This window comes from Sturnira hondurensis, unplaced genomic scaffold (assembly GCF_014824575.4).
Source record: "Sturnira hondurensis isolate 20B ecotype Veracruz unplaced genomic scaffold, ASM1482457v3 Scaffold0006829, whole genome shotgun sequence".
In the NCBI taxonomy this organism is placed as follows: domain Eukaryota; kingdom Metazoa; phylum Chordata; class Mammalia; order Chiroptera; family Phyllostomidae; genus Sturnira; species Sturnira hondurensis.
In genome coordinates, this window is record NW_028079460.1 from 1,916,466 (window position 1) to 1,935,970 (window position 19,505).

The following is a 19,505-nucleotide window of genomic DNA, read 5'->3' on the forward strand; positions in this document are numbered from 1 at the left end:
CTGAATCTTTATTTACAAGATGAAAAAAATTGTGTTTCGTAACTTCTTACTCATCTTTAAAGTGGACAGGGCAATGAGGTGCACAGAGGAAACTCAGGAACTCGGTGTCCTTTTACCTGGCTCTTTTCCACTTGTTCCAGGTGGGCCTGCCAACACGCGACGTGGCGCCTTGTCTGCTTTGGATTCACTCATCTACAGTTTGTAACCATGCCCCTTTCTTAAAAGAAAGCAATAAAATATGTTAAATTAAGGTATGTACATTGCTTTTTTAATAGACATAATACTATTGTACACTTAACAGAGTACGATATACAAGGTCCACCACAAATAATGCGCCGTTTTATTATAAAATCATAAGCATGTAATTCTGTAACATAACAATATCACACTGAAGCACATCATATGAAATTTTAGGTGAAATGTTCAAGGTAAAACTATGAATTATTATATTTCACCAACCACATCACAGTATACAAAATACAGTATTCCAAGCAGGCATTACTTCTGCCGGAACTTGTAGTATAAACATAACTTTTATATACACTGGGAAACCCCCCAAATTTGTGCGACTCTCTTTATTGTGGTACTCACTTCATTGTGCTGGCCTGGAACTGAACCTCAATATCTCTGCGTATGCCCGGGCCGCGTGTGAAAGCTGTGTTCCCTGGAGTTAGTTACCCTGGGCGGGGCTGCTGGGAAGTCAGTAATTCATGCTCTGCACAAAAAAGCCTGGCGGGGGAGCCAGTGAGGGCTCAAATTCAGCGTGTGTTGAGGTTTCCAAGCTGCCACCTTGGTGCCCCACTGTATCTGCCTGGAAGGTGAGATGCTTCTCATTTGCATGAAGGCTGCATACAGGTTAGCAGGTCTGGGAACAATATACAGTCCAGGGCCTAAGCAGGAATGTCTGATGGCCAGGACTCTGAGACCTGTACCTAGTTCTTAGGTAGGAGGCTCTCACTTTTACTTTTAATTAGCTTCCTAAAAATTCATGAAAAAAACCCCAACATAAGGTTTTTGATTCTGCCTTTAAAAAACCCCAATAATATGGTTGCCCTTAGTTATGCAGAGAAGTGCTAGAATTTCAAAGAGGGAAAATGATTTGGTGACTTAATTTGGCCAGGATCACACAGTCAGAGGCTAGGCTGTGAAATACCCCTCACCCCACCCCCAGTTTATATCAATAAACATGTTCATTAAAATTGTTTTGAAAAATATTTTAAAATATAAAGGAAAAATCATCTGGAATCTCATCTTCATGAAATAGCCATTGGTTTAATTACATCCTTCTATGCATCTCTTTTTAGATACGTAATTTTACATGTATGGGATGTTGAATGAACTCCAAAAGGGTCTGGAGGCTTTGCTAGAAAAAAATAATAGAGATTTGTGCAAGGGTCTTGAAGTTGCAAACTGGGAGCAGAGCTAGGGAAAACCCTAGAACTTTTCTAAAGAAGAAAGAAAAGCTAAAAGTTCTTATAGTAAAAAGTACAGTATGGAGAATTATTAGTCCTGCATTCTTAGCCCTAGGTTTGCTCAGGATGGTTGCCAGCCAGGTGCCAGTCAGTCAAGATGATGAATTTGGGTGAAGGTACGAGTACTTTGGCGGGTTATCAGAGAGCCTGGGTTCGTGAGTCCTTCAAGGGCTAATTAGAGGGTTACCTGGAGGTCTAGATGTATATCCATCCTTGATGCAGGACTGGAAAGTTCAAAAAAGTTTCAGCTTCCAGGTTAGCCAGAGTAAGACTAGAGACTTTCCTCATGCTCCAACCTCCACAATGTTAATAATTTTAGCAACTTGGTTAAAAAGGATTGCATTTTATATGTTTCCTATCTTAACTCTTTCCTTAGAGATCATACAATTAATGGTGATACTTATAAAATTTTTCAAAGCATTTTTATTACAGTAACACCATAAAATTTACCATATTGACCGTTTTTAAGTGTACAGGTCAGTAATGTTTAAATATATTTACACTTGTGCAACCAGCCTACAGAACTCCTTTCCTCTTGTGAGACAGGAACTTTGTATCCACTGAACAGCAACACCCATTGCTCTTCCTCCCATTCCCTGGAAACAGCCATTTTGCTTTCTGTCTCTGTGGATCTGACTACAGTTAGTGCTGTTACCGAAAGGCAGCCAGGGTCCTGCTGCCCACCACCACCACCCTCGAGGCAAAATTCCAGGGGCAAAGGAGTGGTGATAAAGGAAAAGAATCTTTATTCAAAAGCTTCACAATTTTGGAATACTGTATTCTGCTGTGTATAATGTGCACCTTTTTGCCCAAATTTTTGAGGGAAAAATAAGGATGCACATCATATATGGGCATAATGACTACATGCCATGGGCATAATCCCATGTGCACAAAAGATATGAATGAGAATAATACACGAAAAATATGGTAGTAGATTTCCACTGAGTCACTTAAGCCAATTAAAGCCAAATTCTTTAACTCTTTAGTTATAGCTTTGATTGCTGAAGCCTATCAATTAATGATAAAGGAGTAAGCAATCCACTGAAAAGCCAGACTTAAAAGCTGCAACCCATTTCATCCCTCTCCCCGGGTCATCTCAACCCTTATGCACCTTGAGAATTTTCTTCAAACAGCTCAAATAAAGTCATGGCCTGCTACTTGGAGAAAGAAGGCCTGTGATTCCAAAACAAAGCTCACCTCAATTTACCTGGTGCAAAGCAAGAAGCTGGTGGGACACAGTGGGCGCTTGCTGGTACTTAGCCCTGGCCTGGGTCTGCAGGGTGGACCTGGTAGGCTTCTTGGAATCTTGCCAACTACTCCAAGTAAGTGTTGATGTAAGAAATGTCCAAACCATATGTCCAAACAAAAATGTCCAAATTTTAAAAAGTTTATTTGAGCCAAACTGATGACTCATGCCAGGGAGGAAGATCTCAAATACTTCTAAGGCAGTGATACTTTTTAAAGGAAGTGGGGTTTTTTTTTTCCACTTACTTTTCTCTCTTGCATTTCTTCTCTGTAACTATCCCTCCCCCACTTGTTTTTTGTTGGTCTTCTGGGTTTTGCTGTGAACCCTGTGACAGATGACCATATCGGGTATCCGTGCTCATAGACCTTCTGTTCTAGAGAAAAGATGCTGCCTGGAGCCCTGCCCGCCTCTCTGCTTGTCACCGCCCACCACACTCAGCCACCTCTCCGTGTGGATGGCAGCAAGGCCTGCTCATTTCTCTAGCCTTAGTCAGTCGACAGTTTAGAAAAGAAGTGAGTCAACTCACCCAGAGAGTAGCTGCCAAATTTAGCTGCATTGCAGACTAGCTACCTGCCTTGAACTCTGTGGATTAGACTCATGGATGCGCAAAGTGTACGGCCAAGGCCCTGCACTCAGAAGAGGCCCCCTCACTTGTCTGAATGCTCTTCTGTCACCATCATGACTCAGTTTTTGAATGAGGGGTCCTACATTTTCATTCAATACTGGGCCCTGCAAATTATGTAGGTGGTCCTGCTCCAGAGCCACTTAACACAGCTTCTCCGGTTGTTACCAGAAAGGGGACCTGACCCTGAGCGGGTCTCCCAAGGGCCTGCTGGTAATATATGGGTTCTTGGCTCCGTGCAGGGGAGATTTCACAACATGAGTCTAGGTGATTTTTAGAGGATGTTTATTAAAGCTGGGGACAGTGAAACAAGGAAGGGCCTCCCCTAGACAGAAGAACAGCAGGGTAGGGAGTGACTGGGTGTGGAAAGGAGCCTTGGTGAGGCTGCTTAAACTCACTGAAAAGCCGGAGAAAAGGAGGCTGTTGGGGACAGGGTCAGGGGGTTATGCCAGGATAAGCTGCTGCTGCCCTGGTTGCGAGTCTAATGGGGTCCCTTAGAGTTTAGGAGATGCCTGCCTGTGGGGGAAGAAAAGGCACGGGTGTGCTCCAGGGAGCTATAACTATCCCCTTAAAAAAGGGTTCTGGTACCAATTCCAATTTGTGGAGCCTTCCCCACCCCCACTACCAAGCAAATCTCAGACACTAGTAGGTGTCCAACTCAATTACAACGTTGTCTGCCTGAAGATAATAACAAGAAAAAAAAACTCCGAGATGTTCTACACTAAAATTACAGCAGCTGGCCCTGGCTGGCATAGCTCAGTGGATTGACCAAGGGCCTGTGAACCACAAGATCGATTCCCAGTCTGGGCACATGCCTGGGTTGCAGGCCAGTACCCAGCAGGGGATGAATGAGAGGCAACCATACATTGATATTTCTCTCCCTCTCTCCATCCCTTCCCTTCTAAAGATAAATAAATAGAATATTTTTTAAAATCCTCACACAAAGACTTTTTAAAATTGCTTTTAGAGAGAGAGGAAGGGAGACAGAAGCATCGGTCAGTTGCCTCCCATATGCACTTGGGAGGGAGATTGGCACCCAGATCAGAATTGAACACCTCCAGACCCAGACAGGGGATCAGACCTGCAACCTATACTGTGCTGTGACCGGGAATCAAACCTACAACTTTTTGCCCTGGCTGGTGTAGCTCAGTGGATTGAGCACAGGCCTGTGAACCAAAGGATCACAGTTCAATTCCAAGTCAGGGCACATGCCTGGGTTGCAGGCCAGTTCCCAGCAGGGGACTCACGAGAGGCAACCATACATTGATACTTCTCTCCTTCCCTTCCCCTCTAAAGATAAATAAATAAAATCTTCAAAAAAAAAAAGAACAAGTAGATTTTCAAAAATATATAAATAAAATAAAATTACAGCAGCTGGAAAGTGAGAGAATGAGATAGGACAGTTAGCCCCTTAATAGTTGTGACCAGCCAGGCCCCACCAAACCTCAGGGGCTCCGATTCTGCTTTGCACATGGTCTCCCTGATATGTTGCTTACAGCTAATCTACAAGAGCAGATATTTTTTCTTTGGGACTCTGTGGTGCCTCTCCGAGAACCAGCCCTGCTTCATCTTCTCACACCCTCTTTGTCTGGAGCTAATGTAAACCTTTTCCGAATGGCTTACACCCCTGGCCCCACACCTGATGTATAAAAACACTTGCAAACTCCAAGAGGATGGGCATGTTCTTTCCTGTCTAGCCATGCCGCTGGGGGTTTAGACTGTGGACAAACCAGGGGCGACATACTAAACCTGATAAGCTCAGGGGAGACCTTACAAACTCAGAGACTGAAAGTGACCACACAGGATAGCCTGAACGTAAAAATCCCTAATTAAAAGGTCAAAGAGGACAGGCACATCCTAGGCCTGTAGCTTCCTTGACAAAGGTCAGTCTTTAAGTGAGCCTACCTATTTTCTTCACAACATACCTTCGAAAGTCGAAGTAACCTGCTTTCCCAGACCCCTCAGGGCAGACCCACTACACCCCAGAACCAGAGCAACTATTGATAATTGCTGAAGGTATATGTTACCATATTTTTTGAAGCATAAGATGCATCCAGGTTTTAGAGGAGGAAAATAGGGAAAATTGAAGCAAAAAATTTGGTAAAATATTTAATAACATAAATAGCATAATATTTCACCAATGTAAGTGTAACCAGATCTCAACAGCAGCATTAACAACCATTATTCCTCCCAAATTTGGGGGATGGCGGTGTGTTTTATAGTCCAAAAATATGGCTTTTCTATTATCAGTAATGCACTGTTTTGGTTATTCTTTTGAAATTTAGAAGGAATGTTATGATAGAAAGAAGGAAAGGGATGTGTGTGTTCTTGAGAGAAGCTAAGAGGAAGTAGTTTGTCAAAATAAGTTGGTTATTTTTGAATGAGTGAAAAGGGACCAACTAAAAAGAACGTAGGACATTGTAGGTTAGCGGGAAAGAAATATTGAGAAAGGAGTCTTATGCTGAAATGCTGGAAACCTGTTATTGGAATGTACTTACTTCCCGGCCCAACTAACTGTATTAACTTGGGTGAAGACTGAAGGGCAAAAACAAAACAGAACAAAACAAAAAAACAGTCAACTGACCAAGCAAACAAAACTCCCTATAACTGCTGGAACTGCTGCTAAGGCACAGAAAATTTACTTATAAAACTCTTACTGTCCTTTTGGCCTCTGGAAATTTTTAGATGGTACATGTAATTTATACCGTTGTGTTCTTACAGACTTGGCTGTGATTAAAACCTTAAAATTATAGTTCTCAATTGCACAACAATCAGGAATCAGATTAATAATGAATGACACTTGAGTGCTTTCAGTGGGATGCAAATGACCATGTGAATAATAATAATAACAGCAACAGTAAATGGGAACCTGTCTCGTGGCCAGATGATGAAAACTGCAGAGATGTATGGCGTGCCCTCAAACTATAAGTAAGTGTTATAGTAGATGCAAAATACAGGAAAGTGAGACAGATAGCAAAACTTGGATCGTGATAGCCTGCAGGTTAGAAATGATCTGGAGTGTTTTTTTCTTAATGAAGGCCCATAATACCTGACTGCCTCCCACTTGCCTGCCTTTCCCTGCTGAGAAAAATTAGGCCTTGACTTCCACCTCAGGTTATGGTCTTGTCCCACCCCCATGGCCCACCATTCAGCAAGACAAAATACTGATGCTGAGACTTCCTAGAAATGAGCCTTGCTAGCATCGTGGGACCACATTATGAAGCCAAAAGTTTGGTCATCAGTGCATCCTTAGGACTGAGTTATATCCAAAAGGGGAAACTGAATGAAAAGGGGGCCACACACTAACCCCACAAGCTCACAAGAGGGCTGCACGGCAGGCCTTACAAACTCAGAGACTGGAAGTGACCGCATAGAATGGTCTGAATACAAAAATCTCTAACTAAAAGGAGGTCATAGAGGAGAGGCACATCCTAGGCCTGTACTTCCCTTGGTAAAGGCAATCTTAAGTGAGCCTGCCTGTTGTCTTTTTGAGACAGGTTAGTAAGAAACTAGGAAAATTTCCCTGGCAAGTGAAATGGAAAAACTTTGACTAAATGGTTGAACAAATGGCCAGAATAGCTAAACAATTAATAGCCAGCGGATAAATCACAAGACTCTGTCCTCCCTAACCAAAGATACCTAAGAACAGATGGTTTAAGCCATCCTCCCTAACCAATGAATGATATCTAAAAGCAGGTGATTTAAACCTATCCTCCCTAACCAATGATATCTAAGAGCAGGTGGTTTAAATTACGATAGTAGGGAAGGTAGATAAAAAACCAATTACAGCCAGACTAATCCAAGATAGAAGTGAAACTAACCAGAGAACAACCCCAGGCCCATTATATGCTCATTTTAATACATCAGCATACTAAACAACACACCCAGAAATCTAATGAAATTCTATTGAACTCCTCCCCTGGGACCTTCCCCCAAATTCCCTGCCTATAGAAAATAGATAAAGTGTTCAGGACAAAGGACACCAGCAGCTCTTCTTTGAGCATGTCCATGTCCCCCCTTTCCTGAGGTGTATACTTTGCTTCTTTTATTCTTTGCTTTAAGGGTTCCAAGGAGACTTGCACCCTGGGGAGCAATGGGCAGGGATAGCTCATCCCAGGCTTCCTCCTCCCCCTTCCCCATTCCCTTCCTTTGCCTCACTGTCCCAAGCTTTAATAAGCTTACTGTTACTTTCACCTGGACTTGTGCCTTGAAATTTTTCCTGCTCAAGTCAAGAACCATGCGCTGCTGCCGTGGTCGTGTCTGCTGTCGCTGACTCTGAAGCAGCAAAGAACTTCTTTGCAAGATGCTTCATTGCAGACTTGGATTTTACCTGGACTTTAAGACCTGTGCCTTTCCTGAGTTTCACTGTGGTACAGAGTAATATGGAGCATGCTTTTCTGGACTATTAAAACGGACGCTAATGAACACGTACGCCAAATTCTGAAGGAAAGAGCTCCTGCACAAGGATGGCAATTTGGCACCTCCCAGAGGGACCGGAGACCTGTTTACGCAGCCGGCTTCAGATAAGAATATGGGAAACTTTCAGCGATGCTTTTGGCTTATAGTCCGGTGGGGAGCATGGGAAGTGCTGGGTTTTGTGGGAGAACTGAGCTCAGAGCATGAGTGCTCTAGGCTACCCCAGGGTTGGAATGTTGTAAATAAAGATCTGCTCCTTCCAGCATTAACTGTTGGGTCATTCACCAAGGCGTGTGGTAGCACAACCAGTGCACCAAAGCACCAGAGCAGGAGGCCGCATAACCCCTCATTGTTATCTTGTTTCCTGTGAGCTGTAAATGTTAATCATTACGGCTCTAGTACCCACCAATGTAAAAGATGTGTCTGTCCATTTTACTTTGAAAACAAGATTTTTAAAATTTATTTATTTTTAGAGAGAGGGGAGGGAGGGAGAAAGAGAGGAAGAGAAACATCAATGGGTGGTTGCATCTCACACACCCCCTACTGGGGACCTGGCCTGCAACCCAGGCATGTGCCCCGACTGGCAATTGAACCAGTAACCCCTTGGTTTTCAGGCTGGCACTGAGTCCACTGAGCCACACTAGCCAGAGACATTTTACTTTTTATCCAATCCCGGTGATTTCCCTGCTTTGCTTTCTCCCATCCTTCCTAATATATCACCAATGGATTTCATGGGATCTTCCTTATGTCTTCTCCTTTGATTGTAATGTAAAAAAAAGCAGTAAAATGGCTACTTTCAGGAGCGTTTTCTCAATCCATTGAGATTTTGCTTCTCAGCAATGGTTATCAGTTTGGCTTAAATAAACTCTTGTAAGACTTTTTCCTAGGCTGGATCTTCTTTAGAGGGCAACTCCATGTCCCAAGACCTTTTTTTTTTTTTTTAACTGAGGATGACTTAATAAATCCTTTCTTTTAAAAAGACTTTCAACTGTGGAAGTTAAATTTTTTTGTTTAACCATAGTATCAGATTCCACAAGAGTTCCATCTCACCCTTCTATGTTCATGGTCAGTTCCCCTGGCAGCTCTGTCCCGCACCAATTGTTAGGTGCTTTCCAAAAATTACCTCATTAGCATAAACCCAATTTTTGTGGAAAGGGGCTTGTTATGAATAACAAGACACTCCTTTAAAGACACTCCTTTAACCTTTATGGCTCTGAGTGGTTTTTCAGGAACTGAGGACTAGACCCCAGATGTTGTAACAAAAGATACTCCATTGCTCTTACCACTCAGAAAATTTCAAGTGTTTTGGGAGCTGTGAGCCAGGAATGGTGGGTAAAGACCAAATATATATGAGAAATATATTTTAGTCATTTGAATAATTAAATATATATATATATATTACAAATCACAATACCTCACCCTTCTGTTTCAGTGCTGGGATTTTATTTTTCTTAAAAAATTTTTTTCTTTACTCCCTTTTATTGAATTTTTTGGGGTGACACTGGTTAACAAAATTATATAAGATTCAGGTGCATAGTTCTACAACACATCATCTGTATACTGTATTGTGTGTTCACCACCCCAAGTCAATTCTCCATCCATCTCCCTTTATCACTCCATACCTTCCTCCACCCCACCCCTCACCCCCAGCAATCACTACACTGTTGTTCAAGCCCATGAGTTTTCTCTCTCTTTTTTGCTCAATCTGTCCACTCCCTTGATAGCTGTCAGCCTGCTCTTTATGTGTGAGTCTGTCACTATTCTGCTTGTTATTTCATTTTGTTCATTAGATTTCACATATGAGTGAGATCATAAGGTATTCGTCTTTCTCTGACTGGCTTATTTCACTTATCATAATGCTCTCAAGGTCCATCCATGCTGTCACAAAAGTCAAGATTTCCCTTTTTATGGCTGAGTAGTATTCCATTGTTTAAACGTACCACAGCTATTTTATCCACTCACCTATTGATGGACATTTAAGCTGCTTCCAAATCTTGGCTTTTGTAAATAATGCTGCAATGAACATAGGGGTGCATATATTCTTTCAAATTGGTGTTTCAGGTTCCTTTGGATAAATTGCCAGAAATGGAATGCCTGGGTCATAAGGCAGTTCCATTTTTAATTTTTTGAGGTAACTGCATACTGCTTTTCACAGTGGCTGCACCAGTCTGCGGTCCTACCGACAGTGCACAAGACTTCCCCATTTTCCACATCCTTGCCAACACTTGTTTTTGTTGATTTATTGATGATAGCCATTCTGACAGGTGTGAGATTATATTGTGGTTTTAATTTGTATTTTTCTGATGATTACTGACATTGAGCATTTTTTCATATGCCTATAAACCATCAGTGTCTATTCAGGTCCTTTGATGATTTTTTAATTGGACTGCTTGTTTTTCTGGTGTTGAATTTTATAAGTTCTTTAAAAATTTGAATATTAATCCCTTATCAAATGTATCATTGGGAAATATGGTCTCCCATTCAGTGGATTGTATTTCCATTTCGTTGATGGTTCCCTTTGCTGTGCAAAAACTTTTTAGTTTGAAGTAGTCCCATTTGTCTATTTTCCTTTTGTTTCCCTTGCCCAAGGAGATTAAGTCAGAAAAAAATATTGCTATGAGAAATGTCTGAGATTTTATTACCTGTTTTTTCTAGGATTTTTATGGTTTCAGTTTAACATTTATGGTTTCAAGCCTAACGTTTCACGTCTTTAATTCATTTTGAGTTTATTCTCATGTGTGGTGTAAGAAGGTGGTCTAGTTTCATTTTTTTGCATGTATCTAATTTTTCCAACACCCCCATTGCATCTTTTGCCTCCTTTGTCAAATATTAATTGACAGCCCTGGCTGGTGTAGCTCAGTGGATTGAGTGTGGGCCTGCGAACCACACGATCGTGGTTCGATTCCCAGTCAGGGCACATGCCTGGGTTGCAGGCCAGGTCCCAGCGTGGGATGTATGAGAGGCAACCATACATTGATATTTCTCTCCTCTCTCCTTCCCTTCCCCTCTAAAGATAAAAAAAAATATATTAATTGACAACTGAACATGGGTTTATTTTGGGGGCTCTCTATTCTGTTCCATTAGTCTATATGTTTTTATGCTAGTACCATGCTGTCTTAATTACTATGACCTTGTACTATATAGTTTGATATCAGGTAGTGGTATTCCCCCAACTTTGTTCTTCTTTCTGAAAATCACTGTGACTTTTCAGTGTCTTTTGTGAATGTATATACATTTTTAAAATATTTATTCTAGTTTTGCCATTGGTATCTTGATAAGAATCGTGTTGAGTCTGTAGAGTGCTTTGGGTAGTATGGACATTTTCATGATGTTAATTCTTTTTATCTATGAACATGGTATATGCTTTCACTTATTTTTCTTTTCTTTTTTTTTTAAGATTTAAAAAAAATTTCGACTTCCGCCAAGATGGAGGCATAGGTGGAAACACTGTGCTTTCTCCCACAACCAAGTTTGAATACAACAAAGGTTTGGAGAAACAAAGACACAACCAAAGGACAGAAAATTGAATTATACGGAAGTCCGACTACATCTAACCGTTCAATGGGGACAGTAAGAGGGGCGGAGCCAGCAGTGAGCAGGGTTGGGCAGGACAGATCCCCCGACCCAGGCGCGCAGGCAGCCCGGAACCAGTTGGGGTGCGGGGCAGACTAACTGTGGGCGCACATTCGCGCACAGTGAGACAGACCACGCAGGCACCAGGGGGCGAGGGCTGATGGCGGTGGCACACTCGCGTGCAGTGGGACGAAACGAGTGGGCCCGGTGACAGCAGCAACTGCGGCACCGGTGAGGGCCATGGCGGCAGGCGGCAGACAGGACGCCATAGTCCCTCTTTGACCCCGCCCCCACATACAGCGTCACAACCCAGCGACTTAGGTGCCCTGTTCTAGTGAACACTTTAGGGCTCTGATCCTGCTATGGAACAGGCACGAACAGCCCAAAAGATGGTGCAGGAAGAACTCAAAGTCCCAGAGCCAATAACTCTAAGCGACCGAGAAATTGCCAGCCTCTCAGAAGCACAATTCAAGACACTATTTATCAGGATACTCACAGAACTGGTAGATTATAGTCACAAATTAGAGGAACATAGTCACAAATTAGAGGAACATATGAAGGCTAAACTAATTGAAATGAAGGGAGATGCACAGAAAACCAATAGTGATGGAAAGGAAACTGGGACTCAAGTCAATGGAATGGACCAGAAGGAAGAACAAAACATCCAACCAGAAAGGAATGAAGAAATGAGAATTCAAAAAAATGAGGAGAGGCTTAGGAACCTCCAGGACATCTTTCAACATTCCAACATCTGGATTATAGGGGTACCAGAAGGGGGAAAGAAACAGCCATGAGTGGAAAACGTATTTGAACAAATAATAAAGGAGAACTTCCCTAGTCTAGCAAAGGAAATAGACTTCCAGGAAATCCAGGAAGCTCAGAGAGTCCCAAAGAAGTTGGACCCAAGAAGGAACACACCAAGGCACATCATAATTACATTAGCCAAGACCAAAATGAAGGAGAGAATCCTAGAAGCATCAAGGGATAAGGGNGATTGTCTGGTTCACAGGCCCAAGCTAGATCAGGAGTGGAACCATAGAAATGAAGAATACATGGAGGGTTGGAAACGGGGTTGGGAGGAGGAGAAGGGGGGAGAAGGCACAGAAAATAGCATAGATGGTAGGTAGAAAATAGGGGGGAGGGCGAGAATAGTGGGGGAAATATAGAATCCAAAGAACTTGAGACCCGTGGTTATAAACTAAGTGGGGGAGAATGATGGGGGAGGGAGGGTGAGGGTGGAGGGGAATGAAGGGGGGGAATAGAACAACTGTAATGGTATAATCAATAAAATATATTTAAAAAGAAGAAGAAAAAAATATTAAAAAAATTTATCTTTAGAGGGGAAGGGAAGGAGAGGGGGAGAGAGATATCAATGTATGGTTGCTTCTCATGTGTCCTCTGTTGGGAACTGGCCTGCAACCCAGGCATGTGCCCTGACTGGGAATCGAAAGGCGATTGTCTGGTTCACAGGCTCGCGCTCAATCCACTGAGCTATACCAGCCAGGTCTATTTGTATTTTCTTTAATTTCTTTCTTCAGTGTCTTATAATTTTCCAAGTACAAATCTTATACATCCTTGTTTAAATTTAACTCCAGGCATTTTACTATTTTTTGAAGCAACTGTGCATGGTATTGTTTTCTTAGTTTTCCTTTCTGATAGTTTATTGTTAGTCTATAAAAACATACCCTGGCTGGTGTAGCTCAGTGGATTGAGCATGGGCCTGTGAACCAGACAATCACGGTTCGATTCCCAGTCAGGGCACATTCCTGGGTTGCAGGCCAGTTCCCGGCAGGGGATGCATAAGAAGCAACCATACATTGATGTTTCTCTTCCTCTCTCCTTCCTTTCCCCTCTAAAGATAAATAAATAAAATATTTAAAAAAAAAAACCCAAACACAACTGATTTCTGGATGTTTGTTTTGTATCCTACTACTTTACTGAATTTATTTGTCAGTTCAGGTAGTTTTATGGTAAAATTTTAAGGGTTTCTATATACAGTATTACATCATCTGCAAATAGTGAGAATTTTACTTCTTCCTTTCCAACTTGAATCACTTTTATTTTTGTTCTTTTTTCCTTTAATTATATTTATAGATTATACTATTACAGTTGTCACAAATTTTCCACTTTGCCCCCTTCCACTCAGCACCCCCTACTCCCTCAGACAATCCCCTCACCATTGTTCATGTCCATGGGTCATGCATATAAGTTCTTTGGCTACTTCATTTTCCTATACTGCACTTTACATCCCCATGGCTATTCTGTAACTACCTATTTGTACTTCTTAATTCCCTCACCTCTTCATCCATTCCCCTACACCTCCCTCCCATCTGGCAACCATCAGAATGCTCTCTGTGCTGATGATTCTGTCTCTGTTCTTCTTGTATGCTTAGTTTGTTTTTTAGATTCAATTGTTGATAGATATGTATTTATTGCTATTTTATTGTTCATAGGTTTGATTTTCTTAAACAAATCTCTTTAATATTTCATATAATAATGGTTTGGTGATGATGAACTCCTTTAGTTTTTTCTTGTCTGGGAAGCTCTTCATCTGCCCTTCAATTCTAAATAATATCTTTGCTGAGTAGAGCAATGTTGGTTGTAGGTCCCGCTTTTCATGACTTTGAATATTTCTTGCTAATCCTTTCTAGCCTGCAAGATTTTCTTTGATAAATCAGCTGACTATCTTATGACGATACCCTTGTAGGTAACTAACTGCTTTTCTCTTGCTGCTTTTCAGATTCTCTCTTTATCTTTAACCTTTGGGATTTTAATTATGATGTGTCTTGGAATGGGCCTCTTTGCATCCATCAACTCTCTGTAATTCCTGGACTTGTATGTCTATTTCCTCCACCAAATTAGGGAAGTTTTTTTTCACTATTTTTTCCAAACAGACTTCCAATTTCTTTTTCTCTTCTCTTTCTGGCACCCCTATGACACAAATGTTGGACCTCTTGAAATTTTACCAGAGGCTGCTTACACCATCCTCATTTTTTTGATTCTGCTTTCTTCTTGTTCTGATTGGTTGTTCTTTTTACTTTCTTCTTTGGAACATCGATGATGTTCCAAATCATCAATTTGATTCTCAACTTCATCTACTGTACTGTTGGTTCCCTATAAATTGTTCTTTATTTTGCTTACTGTATCTTTGTTTCTTTTTTTTAAAGATTTTATTTATTTATTTATCTTTTAGAGGGGAAGGAGAGAGGGAGAGAAACATCAATGTATGGTTGCCTTTCATGCATCCCCTGCTCGGAGTTGGCCTGCAGGGAACTGGCCTGCAACCCAGGCATGTGCCCTGACTGGGAATTGAACCGTGATCCTCTGGTTCGCAGGCCTGTGCTCAATCCACTGAGCTACGCCAGCCAGGGCATGTATCTTTGTTTCTGACTGGATCTTTTTTATGCTTTGAGGTTCGTACTAAGTACCTTGAGCATCATTATAACCAGTGTTTTGAACTCTACATCTGATAGATTGCTTATGTCCCTTTTGTTTAGCTCTTTTTGTGGAGTTTTGATCTGTTCTTTCATTTGGGCCATGTTTCTTTGTCTCCTCATTTTGGTAGCCTCTGTGTGTTTGTTTTGATGTATTAAGTAGAGCTGCTCTGACTATGTGTCTTGGTAGTGTGACCTAATGTAGTAGGTATCCTGTAGTGTCCAGTGGCACAGCCTCTCCTGTAATCCAAGTTAGGTACACGAGGTGTGCCCTCCATATGGGTTAAGTACACCCTCTTATTGTAGTTGAGCCTTGATTGCTCTTGGCATGTCAATTGGAGGGGTTTACTCAGGCCCATCAGCTGCAAGGACTGGCTGTGACCACTGCCACCAACTTCCTCCCTCTGTGGAGGACATGCTGTGCAGGGACAGGGTGGTGGTTCTTCTACATTGTCTGTAGCTGTGCTCTGGGAGTGAAAGCTCTGGGGTTTCCCAGGTCATGCAGGCCAAGGTCATCCCCCACTTATGTTCTGCCTGGGGCAACCCTGCCTGATCTATAAAGCAATCTGAGATGGATGCTACTTGTGCTGGGCTTGGAGATTCTTAAGTGAAGCCAATCTGTGAATCTATAGAAGCCAATCTGACAGTCTCTAGTACCAGGCTTGGAACTACCTAGAAGATGTACAGGGGCTGAAGGATTACTGAGGCTGGCTGTTGAGTGTTTGAGATCATTTAGCAAGTGTGAAGAATGAACCAAGACCAGCCATTCATATGAAAAAGCAGCTTGGGTTGGCCCGTAAATTGGATGGGATGGAGTCTTTGGGAATCTCCAAAGCAGACCATGTTAGCCAGGTTGATGGAGTCTCAGATACGGCACCAGCCTCAGATATGGCACTCTGTGGCTCTGTGTGGGGAGGGATCTGTCTGGGAGAAAGCTGTCCCCCAGCTCTTATCTTGATGCCAGACACTTTGGTTTGTTCCCGTATGCCACTAGTGTCTTTCAAGCTGCTACCCCGAGCTGGACATCAGAGAGAGTGAACGTGAGTAAGTCTGTGTGTAGGTTCTTTAAGAGGAACTGCTTGGAACTCCAGAAGTTTCTTCCAATGACTCAGTCCCTACTGGTTTTTGCAGCCAGAAATTGTGGGGACTGATCTTCCTGGCACTGGACCCTGGGCTTGGGGGTCTTGTGTGGGGCTGGGACTTCTCAGTCCCAAGATATCCCTCCCAAATTTTTATCCATCACACATGAATGTGGGACCAGACCATTCTCGTTTTTGCCCCTCCTACCTGTCTGGATGGATGTGGTTTCTTTAATTCTATAGTTGTAAGAATTCCATTCAACTTGATTTCTGATGGTTCTGAGTGATGATTGTTCTATATTTTAGCTGTAATTTTGCTATGGTTATGTGAGGAAGTGAGCCATGTTTACCTGTGCCACCACCTTGACTGGAAGTACCTATTTTTTGTTCTTGTCTGATGCTGTGGCTAGGACTTCCAGTACTGTGTTGAATAAGAATGGTAAACGAGACATCTCTATCTCATTCCTGATCTTAAGAGAAATGCTCCATTGAGTATAATGTTGTCTGTGGGTTTGTCATATACGGCTTTTATTATGTTGAAGTACATTTCCTCTATTCTCACTTTCCTGAAAATTTTCCTAATAAATGGGTGCTGGATTTTATCAAATGCTTTTTCTGCATCTATGGATATGATCATGTGGTTTTTATCTTTTATTTTCTTTATGTGCTGTATCATGTTTATTGATTTACAGATATTGTACTAACCTTGCATCCCAGGAATAAACCCCATTTCACCTGGTGTATAACCTTTAAAATATATTGATGAATCCTTTTTGGTAATATTTTGTTGAGGATTTAACATCTATGTTAATCAGGAATATTGGCCTATGTTCATCAGGGATATTTTTTTCTCTGTTGTGTATTTATCTGGTGTTTGGAATTAGGATAATGCTGTCCTTATAAAATGAGCCTGGGAGTTTTCCCTCCTGTTGAATTTTATGGTATAGTTTGAGAAGAATAGGTGTTCTGTGAATGTTTTGTAAAATTCACCTTTTGAAGCCATCTGGTCCAGGACTTTTGTTTATTAGGAGGTTTTAAAAAAGATTTTATTTATTTATTTTTAGAGAGAGGAGAAGGGAGAGGGAGAGAAACATCAATGTGTGGTTGCCTCTCACATGCCCCTGACTGGGGATTTGGCCTGCAACACAGGCATGTGCCCAGACAGGGAATCGAACTGGTGACTCTAGTTCATAGGATGGCACTCGATCCACTGAGCCACAACAGCCAGGGTAACTGCTTCAATTTTACTAGCTGCTTGTTTATATTTTTCTGATTCAGTTTTGGAATATTGTATATTTCTATGAATTTATCCACTTTATCCAGATTGTCCAATTTGTTGGCATATAGTCTAATATTTTGTTACAACCTTTTGTATTTCTTTGATTTCAGTTCTTACTCTCTTTTATTTCCAATTTTATTTATTTGGGTCCTCTCTCTTTTTTTCTTGATGAGTCTGGCTAAAGGTTTTTCAATCTTGTTTATCTTTTCAAAGAACCAACTCTTGGTTTCATTGATCTTTTGTATTGTTTTTTTTAGAATGTATTTTGTTTATTTCTGCTCTGATCTTTATTATTTCCTTCCTTCTATCTACTTTGGGCTTTGTTTGTTGTTCTTTTTCAAGTTCCTTTAAGTGTAAAGCTAGATTGTTCATTTGAGATTTTTCTTGTTTTGCAGGTAGGCTGGTAATGTTATGGATTTCTGTCTTATCACTATTTTCACTGTGTCCCATAGATTTGGGGTTGCTATGTCCTCATTTTCATTTGTTTCAAGTTACCTTTTGATTTCTGCCTTTATCTCACTGTTAACCCATTCATTGTTTAGTAACATGTTTTTTAGCCTCCATGTGTTTGAATGCTTTCATTTGTTTTCTTGTGATTGATTTCTAGTTTAGCGAAGATGCTTGATATAGTTTTAATCTTCTCAAATTTATTGTGACTTGTTTTGTGTCCTAATATGTGGTCTATCCTAGAAAATGTTCCATGTGCATCTGAAAAGAATGTCTGTTTTGCTGCTTTGGGGTAAAATGCTCTGAAGATATCAATTAAATCCACCTGATCTAGGGTATCATTTAAAGCTGCTGTTTCCTTATTTATTTTTTCTCTGGAAGAACTTTTCATTGATGTCAATAGGGTGTTAAAATCCTCTACTATTACTGTATTACTGTTGGTCTCTTTCTTTATGTACATCAAGATTTGCTTTACATATATAGGTGCTCCTATGTTGGGTGCATAAATGTTTACAAAGGCTATATCCTCTTGTTGGATTGTTCCATTTATCATTATGTAGTGTCCTTTTTTGTCTCCTACTGTAACCTTTATTTAAGGGTCTACTTTGTCAGATATAAGTATTGTTATCCCAGATTTTTTCATTTGCATTTGCATAAAATAGATTTTTTTCCATCTCTTTACTTTTAGTCTGTGGGTATCTTTCATTCCAAAATGGGTTTCTTGTGCGTAACATATCTATATCTATATCTATATCTACACCTATACCTATATCTATCTCATCTACCTATATCTTGTTTTCATATCTTTTCAGCTGCCCTGTGTCTTTTGATTGAATCATTTAAGCCATTTACATTTGAAGTGATTATTGATAGGTATGTGTTTATTACTATTTTATTCTTTTAACTATGTACCTCTGTTTTTCTTTCTCTTATTCTTCTTAAGGCAAGCCCTTTAATATTTCTTGTGATATTGTTTGGTGGTAACAAACCCTTATAGCTTTTTCTTTTCTTGGAAGCTCATTATTTCTCCTTCAATTTTAAATGATAGCCCTGCTGAGTGAAGTAGTCTTCATTGTAGGTCCCTGCTTTTCATCATTTTGAAGATTTCGTGCCAATCCCTTTTGACCAGAAATGTTCGTGTTGACAAATCAGCTGTCTTATCAGAGCTCCCTTGAAGGTAAATAACTGTCTTTCTCTTGCAGCTTTTAAGATTCTCTCTTTGTCTTTAACCTTTGCTATTTTAATTATGATGTGTCTTGGTGTGTGCCTTTTTGGGTGCATCTTGTTTGGAACCTTCTGTACTTATTGAACTTGTGTGTCTTTTTCTTCTACTAGGTTAGGGAGGTTTTCTATCATTTCCTCAGATAGGTTCCTTCCTCTTTCTCTCTCTGTCTAGTACCCCTATGATGCAGATATTATTATGCTTCAGTTTCTCAAAGATTTCTTAAACCAGCGGTGTCAAACTCATTTTCACTGGGGACCACATCAGCCTTGTGGTTGCCTTCAAAGGGCAGCATGTAATTCAGGCTGTAATTTAGGACTGTATAAATGCAACTACTCCTTAACCAGGGGCAAGAAGCTCAGCACTACTGCTGGGTACAAACAAGGTGCCGGGCTGAATAAAACAAGGTGGAGGGATGGATTTGGCCTGCAGGCCTTGTGTTTGCCACCTGTATCTTAAACTACCCCCATTGATTTTTTTTCTTTTTTCTCCTCTGATTGGGTGTTTTTCCCCCCTACATTGTCTTCCGAATTGCTTATTCAATCCTCTGCTTCATCCAACCTATTGTTTATTCTTACCAGTGTATTCTTCATTTCAGATATTATATTCCTCATTGCTGATTGGTCTCTTTTAATGGTTTCTATGCTTTTTATTTTTCATGCTGTTGAGCATCCTTATAACCATTACTTTCAACTCTATATCTGTTAAATTACTT